The sequence below is a fragment of the Marmota monax genome, unplaced genomic scaffold (genome assembly GCF_021218885.2).
Source record: "Marmota monax isolate L192 unplaced genomic scaffold, Marmota_monax_Labrador192_F-V1.1 WCK01_AAM20220418_F8-fsc00183, whole genome shotgun sequence".
NCBI classification, from domain to species: Eukaryota; Metazoa; Chordata; class Mammalia; order Rodentia; family Sciuridae; genus Marmota; species Marmota monax.
The window spans coordinates 2,725,484-2,737,874 of record NW_026694841.1 but is presented as its reverse complement, the minus strand read 5'-3'; positions in this window follow the sequence as shown (position 1 = coordinate 2,737,874).

The following is a 12,391-nucleotide window of genomic DNA, read 5'->3' as shown; positions in this document are numbered from 1 at the left end:
GGATTGTTATTATTTTTCATCTTGCTGTGGTTATTAGGATGCTTTTATCTTTGTCGTCTTGTCTAGGAAACCTGCAGCGCTATGGGAACTGGGATTAAATTTCAGCGTGAACGCAGCTTTTGGCTCGACAGAGCAGGAAGACGCCAGGCTGGGCATGGGACGGAGGACGTGCTCAGATTCTCTAGTCCCTCTGGACAGCTGCGCGGGAGCCGCAGCAGAGTCCTCAAGGACGCTGCCCTCCTGCGGATGCCAAAGTTCCTCTTCGGACCCCAGCATAAGCCCCCCTTGTAGGAGGTTCCCCCACATCTGCCCCCCATCCCGGAACTCTGTCTTTAGCCGAGGTCTCCCCAGCAGGTCAGGTGCTGCCCCAGATGGGGTGGAGTGGGCCAGTCTGAACTCCCTGGGCCCAACATGGAGGAAGTATTTGTGGGAGCCAGGAAGTCACGGCCACCTTGCACCCTCATCACCTCCTTCACATCAGGATGGCAGGGAAAGGCACCATGGATGCGGGCGGCAGCCTTCTCTCTTCCTATGGCACTGCCCATCCAGAAAAGGGGCATGGGTTTCCCTGGGCCAACCCTCTGCCCCAACCCTTGCCCCAACCCTCTGCTCTCAGCAGCCCAGGGTGAGCGAAGTCACTAGGTTATTTGAGTTTGCTGAAGCCAGGTCTCCTGCCCGCGGAGGCTCAGCTGTGATTCTCCTGAGGCCTCTGTAGAGCCTCTCTCCTGGGGCCTCCGTGGCAGGACGTCCAGGGACTGCCATCCACCTCACCTGACTTGGTCACACTGTTCTCCCTGAGCGCCTGCTTCCTGCCGTGGGTGCTGGGCGCTGAGGGACAGGAGCAAGGAGGAAAGGGAAGGTCTTCCCTCCAGGGATCTGCTCCTCGGGGCCGAGAGAAGTACAGAGGGACCGTCCAGCCTAAGACAAGCCCCCAGCGAAGCAAGCCCAGGGCGTTGCGAAGCCCCTGCAGGAGGGCAGGACTTCAGTGGGACAGGAACCAGTGAAAGGGGGCCGTGAGGCCACGGTGCAAGGGGTGGGGAGCGCAGCTCAGATGGGCGGACAGTGGACAGAGGCTGGACTGGCAGGGCGTCCTGGGCTGCAGAAGTGGGCAGGTCTGTGGGGAGCAGCCCAGGGCCAGCCTGGCGTGGGCTCAGTCCAGCGCAGAGGGAAGCCAGCACCGTGCACAGGAAAGGGAAGGACCCTGTGGGAGAGGGGCTGGGCTGCCCTTCTGCAGTGACTGTGACCAGTATGTAGCCTCTGCAGGGCCACGTGGGATGAGAAAGGACCGAACCGACATGGCCAGGGTGGAGATGTCCGCCACAGACTGCAGTTGGGGGAAAGATGTGAAAGGCACCTTTCCAGCGTCTACGGGGGTCAGCTCTCCAACCCTGGCCCACAGACGATCGTGGCCATGCTTTCCCCACTGAGCCCTGTAGAGGGGAGGCAGTGGCCAAGGTGGTCAGGAGGGCCGAGGCAGGAACCATCCAGAACTTCCCAGAAGTGCTGGGGTGACGTGGCCTGCAGCTCCCAGGCCAGGGCCGCCCCAGGACTCCTCCCAGGGTGGAAGCCTGCCAGTCCCCTCCGGGTACCTGTCTGGCCTGCAGGGACAGAGGAGGGGTCTGCCGGGGGGCCTCCCTTCCTCTTGGGTGCTCTCCATGGGAGGTGGCCCTCCTGGCCCACGACTGCCCACGCCCATATTTGCTACTCTACTGGGCCTCTCCCTTGTTCTTCACGGGGGTCTCTCTGAGGGACTCTCTCTCTCAAACCCTAGAGTCTTAGAGCCAGGGACCCAGCAGGGTGCCAGTATGGGCTCTGTGCCTCCTGGAAGAGCTGGTGCCTGGGCCAGGAGGGCGTCTAGCTCTGCCAGCAAGGCCCCTCGCCAGCGGGTAGCCCGGGTCTTGTCTCCAGGCTCTGGGGCTCCAGGCAACAGCAGCCGCCTGAGCCTGGGGTGGGGTCCGGGGTGGGTGGGACAGGTTTGGGTGGCTAGAGGTCAGGGGCCCTGGAAGGCTGTCAGCACAAGAAAGATGGCCCTTGGCCAGAGAGGTCTGTGGTCACTTAGTCGTCCGAGCAAGGTCTTCCCAGCCCACCAGGCAGAGCCTGCTCTGAGCTGCTGGGAGCTTGCAGACCTTCCTCCTCGGGCAAAAACAGCCCTATTGTTTGGAGGGGAGTGTTTGGGGCTGGAAATGAGGAGACCGAGGCCCCGGTCTTCTGGTGTGGCCAAGGACTTGAGCTCTCCCCAGAGACAGGGATGACACAGCCTTGTGGACTGGAAAGATGCTGTGTGGGCCGGAGAGATGATGTATGAGTGTCCTGTTGCTGCTGTAACAAATCATCACAAACTTTGTGGCTTCAAACCACACGCATTTATTATCTTACAGCTCTGGAGGCCTGGAGTCCAACAAGCTCTTCCCTGGGCTAAAATCAAGGCATGGGCTTTGATCCTTCTGGAGGCTTTTGGGAGAATCCACTTTTTAGTCAGCTTCAGAGGCTGCCCATGTTCCTCGGCTCAGACCTGGGTCACTCAGACCTCTCTGTCCCTGACGGCAGCTCCTTCTCTGACCCTATGTCTGAAGGATGCTGTGATGCCTTTGGGTCCACCAGGAAGATTCCGGATCACCTTTCCACCTCAGGGTTCTTAGACCTAAGCACATCTGCAAAGTTCCTGCCTCAATGTGAGGCAGTATATTTATAGGTTATGTTGTCCCTAAAGAAAAGAGGGACAGAAAAATACCATGTCCCTGAATGCCCCATTCTGTTCCCCAAAACCTAGCCAAGTTAAGGGAACATGGAGAGCAGGCCTGGGCAGGAAGGCCCAGATACTCATCAGCTTGAAGGACACTGGCTTCCTGTCCTGCAACCGGAACCAGGGCAGGTCAGCATTATCTGCAGAAAGTGACTTTGCCACACGGACACCAGGGCAGCTGCTCCTTGGGACGCTGGACACACCAACTAAGCAAGCTCAGGTGATGTCACTGCCTCTGCCTAACAGGCAACTCCTGAGTGGGGACAGGAGCAGAACTGAGGGCACTGTGGGAAGGAACACATGTCACTCATCCAGCTAGCTGCCCCTGGAGAGGGCGCTGCTCAGTGAAGCACTTTGAGGGACAAAGGTGTTCTTTGTCAGCCCGTCACCTCTAAAGTCTTCTTGGCGCAGTCGCTGATTTCAATAAGCTTTTCCCAAGTGCTGTCTCTGGGCACTTCCTTTGGTCTGTCTGCAACCTACCCCACCGTCCTGGCACAGCTGGCTATGGACAACAGACAACACAGGTCCTGGGAATTAGGATATGGGTGTTGTTGGGAGACCCTTATTCTGTCTCCACAGGTGACGGTAACCAAGGAGATGGTGGCCTAGGGGAGCCATGGGCTCAGTCCTGCTCAGTCCTGGGGTGGACCCAGCTGGGCTTCTATTAGGGACAGACCCATCTCCTCCGGGCTGATCTCAGGCCCATGGAGGCCTGCAAGAGGGGTGGCTGCCCCCCGGCCCACCTCTCCAAACCCACCTGGCCACCACCTCAGCCTGGTTCTCCACCTGCATCCAGGGTCTGCAGTCTCCAGCTTGGGGGCTGAGCAAGCTCCCTGAACAAGCCGCCTCTGACCGGGCTACCCTCCAGACCCCAGCGTGGGCTCCCAGGCCCTGCGGCGTCCGTGCCCTGCTGTCCTCAGAGCCCTCCCTGGTCCTGTCATTGGGCCTTACACCCCCCACGGGGCCTTCTGCTGCCTGCACTGTCAGCTCCAATGCCCTGGCCCCCAGGCCTCGGGGTGGGACGGCAGACCTGTGTGCAGTGTGAGTGCACAAGGACCCCAGGGTCCCTTCTCCAGGCCTGTCCCTGGCAGTGCCCCAGGGTCCCGTTTGTGCCTGCTCACCCTTGCTGCTCCCTGAAAGGGGTCCAGGAGCCCTTCCTGCAGGGCTGGAGTGAGGGGTGGCGGCAGCTGTGGGGGTGAGTCCCCCTGTCCACCACCTGGGATGTGGTGCTGGCAGATGGTCAGTGCCGTGAATGGCCCACAGGCAAGGGCAGTGGGTGGGCAGCCCCTACTCCGCCTAACTGAGGCTGTGGCATTGGAGCAGGCCTTTAAAAGATGAAGAAGAGGGTCCCCAGAGGGAGGGGCGGAGGGAAGAGGACGGCCCGCCCCGCCCAGGATCAGCCAGGCTGGCCAGTGCTGCCCAAGTTGGAAGCCGGGCCAGCGGAGGCCACCCTGATGGCTCCAGGGCCCCCTCACTGAGCTCTTTTCCAGAACACCCTCAGGTGGACACCTGTGGGGGGTGGAGGGACCTCACACTCCTGAGAGGAAGCTCACCATGTCCCCAGGCCAGGTGGCAGGGCTGGAACCCTCCCACCAGGCATCTATTTTTAAACCCCAGCAGGACCTCTTTCTTCCCGTCTCCAGGAGCAAACGTTCACTCCTTTGTGAGCAGCCTCAGAGGCCCCCTCAGAGGCCCCGCGTCCCCTCAGCCCCCTCTGCCCCCCGGGCCTCTTGACTGTTGCTATTTAAAAGCATCTTGGTCCAGGCCAGGAAAAGGGGTAATTGGGGGCCTGGAGATGAAAGGGGACGGCTCCCCCCGTGCGCCTGCCCTCAGAGGGGTCAACAAAACCCTCCTTGTGGTCCTGCCAATTATGGTCACCGAGGGGGTCCACTGAGCCAGACAGGAGACGTGACGGCCCCCCTCCCTGGGGTGAGCTGGGGTCACTGCCACAGGCCTGCAGAGCCCTGGGCCACCGGGTCAGCCTGGGAAAGTAGCCCCGGGCGGAGGCCCAGCAGCCCTGTGGGCAGAACTCGCCTGGTTTTGCTTGGGGACACACACACAGGAGCCTGTGGTGATAAGGGGAGGATTTGAGGGGCCGTCCCCTCTGGCAGACCACCCTGGGTTGGTGGCCCTGATGCCGCTGGGCCCAACCATGCCTCTGCATGACAGCAGAGTGAGCCAGCGGCCACAAAGGCCCTTTCAGGGCTCCCAACAGCATGTGCTTGGCCACCCAGCAGCTGTCATGAGGACTGCAGGTGCACAAAGTGTCCCACCTGTCCCCAGCAGCCATGTCCCTGAAGCCGCAGCAGGCCTGGCACATGTGCATCAGGGGCCTGCTCCCCATGTGGCCGCCCCAGCCTCCCTGCCCATGTGACCACCCCAGCCTCCCTGCTCCATGCTGTCGGGCGCCTCCTTCCCTGATCCTAGCTCCAGCTGGCACCAAGCGGGCGCTGCCCAGGGAGGCTCCCTTGTCTAGCTCTGTGTCTGCCCCTGTCCCTCTCTGTTCCCGGGTCTCTCTGACTCCTTCTCTGCCTCTCTCCACCTCTGTTTCTGTCTCTGCCCACCTGACTGTCCTTGCCTTTAGCTCTCGGTCTCTCTGTCTCTCCCTCTCCATCTGCCTCCCTCCCTCCCTGTTGCTCTCCCAGCACCTCCATCGTCCTGGTCCCCTGGGAACTCCTTGGACCACCCAGCCTCAGGCTGAGGCTCCATCCTGCTGCAGCCTTCCCCGCGGGCTCTGGAAAGCCTGTGCACCTCAGGACTGAAGTCTGGGCCTGGGCTTGGACTTGGCCTTATCTGAAAGATGGGTGCTGGGGGTCAGAGGCCCCTCTCCCAGCGCCCCTTGACCTCTACTTTTCCTCCCGCTGCTCTGGAGGAGCGCCTGGGCCTCCAGCCCCTCTCTGCCCAACAGTGAAGCCAGAATTAGAAAGGCAGTCAGTACAGACAGGTAAATGGAGTCAGGTCAGATCAAGGAGGCCAATTGTGAGTGAGTCCCAGAAGTTGGAGACAGTCCCCAGAGGGACTGAAATGTTAATTCCCTCAGAGCCCTTCCTCCACCCTCATCAAGAACCTGCCCCTGCTCCCACCTGTTGCCAAGGTAACCTGTCCCAGGCATTGCCCCTCTCTACAGGGAGCTCTAAGGTTGTTCACGTGTCCTGGGCTGCACGGCACATCCTGCCCTTCCCCCTTCAGCCCACGGGTTTCCCCCCTTTGGCCCTCCCACCGAACATTCCTGGGCCTAGTCGCTGGAGGGAGAAAGAGAAGGGGAAGAGGGCAGGAGAACCAAGGGAGCCTGGGACACATAAAAAGGGCAGAAAACCTCGCTTCTTCGGATACCAGCTATGGCCCCTTCTCCTTTGCAGGAGTCTATGTTACTCCTTTTTAAACAAACCCTGCTTTATAAGCTGGCCTCCCTGTGCTTCTCTTATGTTCAAACTTCAGCAGGTGGGGGGCAGGACTCCTCGCGGATAACCGGTACCGCCAGCTCCCGTCACACCCTGTACTCTGCCGACCCTCCTCTTCTTGTCAGGCAGCACTGGAGCTCCTGCCCCAGCCTCCTCCTGCCCCAGCCTCCTCCTGGCCCAGCCTCCTCCTGGCCCAGCCTCCTCCTGCCATGGCCTCCCCTGGAAGCTCCCTGTCTCTCTGGCCTCCCAGGCCTCCGCCTGGCCTGGACCACTCTGTCTCCCAGCTGTAGCTCCAACCTTGTCTTTGTCACCTCCCTCCTTTCCACTGCCCCAGGGGGCAGCAGGTGGCCTCCTGAACACGCCCCATCCCTCCTGGCTCTGGGGCCTGCCCCATCCCGCTGCCCCCTGCCCCACCCCGTGCAGTCCCAGGACACAGAGCTCATGTGCCACCTTCACACCCCTGCTCAAGCTGTCCCCTCTCCTGAGGATGCCTTCAGCTGAGGCCGAGCAGGTGGGGACAGCCAGAACCTATCACGTTTGAGGCCCTGCGGACAGTTAGGTGGAAAGAGGGTGGTCCCCCCCAGCTCCCAGGCAGGGAAGTGCTCAGCCTCCCAAGCCCATGTTAGTGACACCTGCTCCCTCTCAGACCAGGGGCAACTCACCCCCGTCTCTGAGCTTCAGATTCTTTATCTGTGAATGGTGCCTGGGCAATGCCAGGATCGGGCATGGGGGCTGGACTGGATGAGGCAGGGCTGCACCAGGGAGCCCAGCCCTGAGGGAGCAATGCCCTAGCCTTGCCCGCTGGCCAGGGTGAAGATGAGCGGAGTGACCTTCAGGTGCCAACTGAATGTTCACAGCAAAGACCAACCCCGTGTGGCCCATTTTACAGGTGATGAAACAGAAGGACAGAAGGCCAGGAGCAGCAAGGGCCCCATCCCCTGTCGGGCCACCTCCCAGCACTGGTTGGGGTAATTGGTGGCAGAACAGGTCTGGTCTTTCAGGTCTGTCTATCGGGGCTGGAGGGTAGACTATAGGCAAGCCTGTGCCTGGTCCAGGGGCACCTTACCATCCGCCTCCAGCTGTGGCCATGGCCAAGCCTCAGCCAGGTGGCCAGAGTGGGGCCTGACCAGCCACACCTTCCCTCCTGGCCATAGCGTTTCTTAGTTTTTCCTCTTTTATTTATGCTTTACAGTCTCTTATTTTTTTTTCATTTTAATTGACAAATTAAAATTACTTATTTATGTTGTCCCACATGATGATTTGGAAGATGTGCACATTTTGGAATGACTAATTGAGCTAATTAACCTATGCATTATTTCACATACTGATCTTTCTGTGCGTGTGATGAGAACACTTGACATTTATTCTCATAGCAATTTCCAACTACGCAATACTTTGCTATTAACTAGACTCACCATACTCTGCATAGATTTGCATAGAGCTCTCAAGCTTACCCTAACTGAAATGTTGTGTTCTTTAACCAATATCTCCCAGTGCCTGGCCCCTCCACAGCCTCTGGAAATCACTCTTCTTCTCTATGCTTTATCCAGGGGTAGGTGGATTCCATCTTGTGAATAATGGTGTCATGACGTGGGAGTGCAGATATCTCTTTGACAGTATATACTGACTTCATTTCTTTGCATATATACCCAGTAGTGGAATTTCTGGATCAGATGGTAGTTCTACATTTTCTTTCTTGAGGAACCCCCATACTCTTTTCTATAGGGCTGTGCTAAGTTTCCATTCCCATCAGTAGTGGGGAAGGGTTCCCTCTTCTCCACCTCCTCACCAACACTCATTATCTTTCATATTTTTTTCTGTAGCAGCTATCATAACAGGTGTGAAGTGATACTCATTGTGGTTTAATTTAATTTTTGCTGAAGCTTAGTAATGCTGAGCATTTGGCCATATAGCTGTTGGCCATTTGTGGGCCTTCTTTTGAGAATGTCTATTTAACTTCTTTGCCAATTTTTAAATTGGGTTATTTGATTTCTTGCTATTTATTTGTTTGAGTTTCTTATGTATTTTTTAAATTAACTTATTTTAAAAAATATTTATTTTTTAGTTGTAGTTGGACACTATACCTTTATTTTGTTTACTTATTTTTTTTTTAATGTGGAGCTGAGAATTGAACCCAGGGCCTCATACGTGCTAGGTGAGCGCGCTACCACTGAGCCACAACCCCAGCCCCTATATTAACTTCTTATCAGATGTATGATTTGTAAATATTTTCTTCCAATTTTTTTCTTTTTTTTGTAGCTATTGCAGATGGGAATGGATTCTTGATTTCTTTTTCAATTAGTTAATTGTTATTGCATATATATATTACTGATTTTTGTATGTTGGTTTTGTTTCCTGAATTTGTTAATTAGCTCTAATAGTCTTTAGGGTTTTCTATATATAATATATAGTGTCTATAAATAGACCAAATTTAATTTCTTCCTTTATGATTTGGATGGCTTCATTTCTTTTTCTTGCCTAATAGCTTTGGCTAGAACTTACAATCCTATGTTCAAAAAAAGTTGTAGGAATGGGTATTTTTGTTTTGTTCCTGATCTTGGAGGGTAAGTTTCTACATTTTACCATTTAGTATATTACATATAGGTTTGTTGCCCACAACTTTTTTGTTGAGGTACATTTCTTTTATTCCAAATTTGTTGAGTTTTATCATGATAAGATGTTATAGTCTAAGGCATTTTCTAGTCCTATTGATATATGGTTTTTTGTCCTTCCTTATGTTAATATGGTATATCACTTTTTTAGATTTGCATACATTGAACCCTCTTTCCATCCCACAGATAAGTCTCACTTGATCATGGCCAATGAGCCTTTTGAGGTACTATTGACTTTGGTTTACTAGTATTTTGCATCTATGCTCATTTAGGATACTGGCCTATAATTTTCAATTCTTGTAGTGTTGGGCTTATGTCAGGGTAATGCTTGCTATTATAATAATGTTTGTATCAGGGTAATGTTGGCATTGGATAATGCATTTGGAAAATTCTCTTGAATTTTTTAAAGAGTTTGAGAAGGATGGGATTCATTTTTTTTTAAGTGTTTGGTAGAATTCAGCAGAGTGAAGCCATCAGGTCTGTGCTTTTCTTCGATGGTAGACTTTTTATTCGTGACTTAATATCATTACTTGTTATAGATATGTTCATATTTTCTATTTTTTTCATTATCCATTCCTAGTAATTTGTATTTATCCATTCCTTCTAAGTTATCCAATTTGTTGGTACATAACCGTTCATAGTAGTCTTTTGTGATCCTTTGTATTTCTGTGGTATCAATTGTAATATCTCCGGTTTCTTGTTTTATTGGCATGCTCTCTCAATTTTCTTAGTCTAGCTAAAGTTTTGTTGATTTTATATTTTCAAAAAACAGCTCAATTTTGTTGGTATATTTTACTGATTTTTCTAATCTCAGTTTTGTTTATTTCTGCTCAGATCTTTATTACTTTCTTTTATGTACTAACTTTGGGCTTACATTGTTCTTCTAGATCCTTGAAGTGTACCATCAGGCTATTTAAGATCTTTTTCAGTGTAAGCATTTATTTCTATAAACTTGTTTCTTAGAACTGTTTTGATGTATTATGTTTTCATTTTCATTTGCCTCTAGATATTTTTAAATCTTCCCTCTAACTTTTTTCTTTATTTCCCACTATTTGTTCAGGAGCGTGTTATTTAATTTCCACATATTTGTCAATTTTCCAAAATACCTCCCATTATTGATATCTAATTTCAAACCATTGTAGTCAGAAAAAATACTTGATATAAATTTAATTTTCTAAATTTGTTAAGACTTATTTTGTGGCCTAACATACAATCTATCCTGGAGAATGTTCCAGATGTGCTTGAAAAGAATGTGTATTCAGCTGCTTTGGGAGAGAGAATGTTCTGTTTATGTGTATTTGGTCTAAGGCATCGTTCAGTTCCGATGGTTCCCTATTGATTTTCTGTCCCAATGATCGGTCCATTGTGGAAAGTGGGGTAGGAACTTTCCCACTGCTACTGTATTGCATTCTGTCTTCCTCCAGATCTATTAATATTTTTGTTTTATATATTTAGGTGCTCTGATGTTGGATGCAAATAAGTTTACAATTGTTTTATCTTCTTGATGAATTGACCCCCATGTTAGTAGATAATTATTTCTTGGTCTCTTCTTACAGTTTTTGACTTACAGTCTTTTATCTGACATAAGTGTAGCTACTCCTGCTCTTTTTTGATTCCCATTTAAATGGAATATATTTTTCTATCACTTCAATTTCAATCTCTGTGTGTCTTTAAAGATGGAGTGAGTTGCTTGTAGGTAGCATGTAGTTGGGTCTTGCTTTTTAAAAATTCGTTCTAATTAGACAGTAGAATGCATTTTGACACATCATACATAAATGGAGTATAACTTCTCATTTTTCTGGTTGTACATGATATGCAATTACACCAGTTGTGTAATCATATATGCACATAGGATAATAATGTCCAATTCATTCTACTATCATACCTACCCCCATACTCCCTCCCTCCTTTCACTTTCCTCTGTCTATTCCAAGTACCTCTATTTTTCCCTAGCACCCCCAACCTATTGTGAATTATCATCCGCATATCAGAAAACATTCGGCCTTTGGACCTTTGGGATTGTCTTATTTCATTTAGCATACTATTCTCCAGTTCCATCCATTTACCAGCAAATGCCATAATTTCAATCCTTCTCTAAGCCTGAGTAATATTCCGTGTGTGTGTGTGTATGTGTGTGTATGTATCTATGTGTGTGTGTGTGTGTGTGTGTGTGTGTGTATATATATATATATCAATCACATTTTCTTTATCCATTCATCCTGTGAAGGGCACCTAGGTTGGTTCCATAGTTTAGGTATTATGAATTGAGCTGCTATAAACATCCGTATGGCTGTGTCACCATAGCATGCCTATTTTAAGTCGTTTGGGTTCAAACCGAGAAGTGGAATAACTGGGTCAAATGATGGTTCCATTCCAAGTTTTCTAAGGAATCTCCATACTTCTTTCCAGAGTGGTTGCACCAATTTGTCATCCATCAGCAATATATAAGTAAACCTTTTAACCCACATCCTCACCAACATTTGCAGTTACTTGTATTCTTGATAATTGCCATTCTGACTGGAGTGAGATGGAATCTCAGTGTAATTTTGATTTGCATTTCTCTAATTGCTAGAGATGCTGAACACATCTTTTCATATATCTGTTGATTGATTGCACTTTTTCTTCTGTGAAGTGTCTGTTCAATTCCTTTGCCCATTTATAGATAAGAGTTGTTGTTGTTGTTGTTGTTATTATTATTATTATTATTATTATTATTATTATTATTATTATTATTTTGGTGTTAAGTGTTTTGAGTTCTTTATGTATATATCCTGGACATTAATGCTCTATCTGAGATGCACGTGGTAAAGATTTTCTCCCATCTGTCTGCTCTTGCTATTTGTCCATTCAGCCATTCTGCTTCTGATTGGAGCATTTAATCCTTTTGCATTCAAGGTAATTATCAGTAGATACCTACCACGGCCTTTTCATTAATTGTTTTCTGATAATTTTGAAGATCTTTAGTTTCTTTTTCTTTTTTCCTCTCTGGATCTCTTCCTTTGTGGTGAGATGAATTTCTCTAACGTTACATTTGATCTCTTACTTTTTATCTTTTGTGTACTTACTGTAGGTTTTTAATTTGTAATCACCCTGAACCATACAAAAAAAAATCCTAGAGTTATATGAGTTTACTTTAAGCTAATAGCAAGTTAACATTGATTGAAAAAATAATAAAAACCTCTACATCACTATTCTATGCCTGCCACATTTTATGTTCGCTGTCAAAATTTGTCTTTTTATATTATGTATATCATAACAAATTATTATGGCTATTACTGCTTTTAATCATTTGCCTTTTAACCTTCATACAAATTATACACCATGATTACAGTATTAGAGTTTTCTGAATTTGACTATGTAATTTCTTTTACCAATGCTTTTTATATTTTTTATAGTTGCATATAATTAGTGTTCTTTTTTTCAGCTTGAATAATTTACTGAAGCACTTCTCATGAGGTGGGTCTAATGGTAATGAGCTCTTTCTTTCTCTGGGAATTTTTTTAATCTACTTTATGCAGGAGAGCTTTACTGGGTAAATTATTCTTTGGAGGGGGGCACCAGGGATTGAACTCAGGGGCACTCAACCACGGAGCCACATCCCAGCCCTCTTTTGTATTTTATTTAGAGACAGGGTT